We start from the raw sequence: 2,839 nt of genomic DNA, 5'->3' as shown, positions 1-2,839 counted from the left end.
GCCACATCATCCCTCCCCAGGGCCAGATCTGGGCCCTAAACACTGATGTAACATGTCTGTTCCACCCTTCCTTCTAAGCTGCTAATCTGAGAGATTCCCAGCAACATGACGGGGCCTACAGAACATGGCCAAAATCAATGGCAAACTCTATTCCTGCATCCATCATGTTAAGCGCTATTGACAGCTTTTTTTATACATACGTAGAAAAAGTTATTCCAAATATAGAATTAGCATATCTTATTAATTTGGTAAACCACAAAGGGCTGGGATGTGAGAAATCATCAAATCTATTGCCCCAATAGCAAGAAAATATATTTAAACAAGTGATCTTACAGTAAAATGTAATGAGCTGACACATTTGGTAATGGTCCAGAACTTAGACAGCTTTGGAAATCTTGCATGTGCCAAGATAAACATCACATCCTCAAATCTGTAAATAGTCCATGCAGAATCGACCAAATAGCTTACTAGTACACATAACAGGAACAGCAAAGCACTGACACTGGAACAAGATGCAGCTGGGTGTTTTCAAATTGCACGATGCAAGCTACATTGTAATGCAATCTATATTGAAATTATGCTGGAAGAGGCAGTATGAAGGCATTTTATTGGGATCCCCAAACCGACAGAATTTAATGTTGATTGAAGGGCGTTACAGGCCTGTTAGATACGAGGGATCGCTGTTGTTCTTTATATCCGGGGTATTGGACGGTTGGTGCCTACCAGGACGTCAGCAGATTGTATTAAAAACTGATATCTAAATTAGCAGATCAAATTACTGGTTAATATGTAAATCAATCATTTGCCAAACACCTGCTTTTTGCCTACCACTGCGTCACCGTGACATCATCGCGATCGCTCGTATTGGCTGGTGGCGCCACAGGATAAAGATGGAGACAGACTTCTAGCCAGGAAATTCAACCTGTCAAAATGATACTCAGTGGCCCAAATGGTGCATGAAATAGTAACAACTTACTTCCATGTTTTGCTATTAAGAATGGTACCCACATCTATTGCTATATATATGTACTCCTTCTGGTCTGGAAATATCAATGTAAGATACATTTACATCATAATGACTTATTTGCAGATTTTTTTTCTATGGTAATAATGATTATTGCCATGTCAGAGGCACAATGAGGAAAAACCTATTGGCAACTGCTGCTTACTTGTTGTTTTTTTCCACAGAACACAGAAGTGGACCATGTTAGGTCAGCACAGAGCTTCTGTGCAGGGGTGGAAGGCTCACAGTCAAATGAGTGGAATTTCAGCACCACGGACAGCACCAACTAACCACAAGTCTAGGTCTCAAGCGTTAGAACCAAGAAATGATTTCTTCCCTGTATCCTAGAACACGATATAGCACTGCCAGTTCTTGGCAGGGGATCTTTATTATATCAATATTTAACATTCTCCAGCTGGTCTTCAGGTACTGATGATAATGATTAGTCTGCAACCTTGAAAAAGACTGTGTCAATAACATGGGAAGACAACAATGTTTTGCAGCTGTCACAATAAAAGTTGAACCCCATCAAGCCTGCCTGTACATGTTCTTCTCCTCCATATGGGCTGAATTGCTATGCATACATGTGTGTTATATTTTATAGACATACCCTAGATACTGTGCATCTGATTTTCTGTACATATAGACACATACTAGATATCTCAAGGCACATCCCCACCCTAGACAATCCAATATATTGGTACATACATTTGTATCAAACAGCCCTTAACGTAACTTCAAATCATCCATTTTCTCTTCCAAGTGACCTCCCTTTCCTGCTGCATTAAGGGTTCCCCTCGTGATATACAGCTTTATGTTGTGCAAGAGAACAAATTTAGCTTTCAATTACAGTGATGGAAAGCAGGAGCATGATGTTTCCACTAATGGAATACTTTACAGTGGGGATTTTAGATCAGTGTACTCCATACCTGCATCCTGTATTATCAATGATTACCATCATCAAACAACAGATGCCAATTTCAGCAAATAGCTATTTTAAAGAACAAGCAAGTGTGGATGCCAGTCAGTTCCTTCATGGCTTCCTTCACAATGAATATATTTGGGTAGTCAAGAGGATATATATGTTTGTATGTATTCATAGCATTTCCTGTCATTCTAACGACATGCCACATAATAAAATACCTGCCAGAAGTCAAGCTGTTCACATGCACTACAGGCTGAAAATGGCGACAGCACAGTTCGGCCACTATACCCACAAGGGAAAAATCAGCTTTCAAGTAATGCTTGATGGTACATGTTACTAAAATACAAAAAAACATGACAACATTATAATTCTCTGACATACCTGCAGAAAAACCAGCAGCCCACTGAGAACTGACAACTGATCCACAAAACAGCAGAACGGAACAGAGCTGATGTGGAAACCCTCTTCCACCAGCTGATTGGATTGTGGGAATGGAACGGACCTAATAATCCTTCAAACACGCCGCTGATGGAACCTATTTCTGGGCCCTGCCTGCAAAATTGCATCATACAGGGATTGGGGCTTGTCTGTAAACCTTTCAATATCGGTGCAGCCTGTCTGACTTTCAGCCATTTATGGGGATTTTCCACCAGCTAGTAGAACCATCCTTTTTGTACACATTTCAGCAAACTTCGCCAGGTCGGCCCTTCAGCGAAAGGATTTGACTTCTATTTCTGCTGATCTTTTTCAGGACTAGTAATGAAAATAAAATTTCTATATTCATGCCTCCTCTTACAGGATTCTAAATTACCCCTTTGATATATAAAGAACCTCTATCTCATATCAACATTGTGGCAAGCATCATCAATACTCGACTAAATATGGGATATGCACATCTTTCTTGTAGAGTT

This window comes from Branchiostoma floridae, chromosome 1 (assembly GCF_000003815.2).
Source record: "Branchiostoma floridae strain S238N-H82 chromosome 1, Bfl_VNyyK, whole genome shotgun sequence".
Classification (NCBI taxonomy): domain Eukaryota; kingdom Metazoa; phylum Chordata; class Leptocardii; order Amphioxiformes; family Branchiostomatidae; genus Branchiostoma; species Branchiostoma floridae.
Note: the sequence above shows the minus strand (reverse complement) of the source record.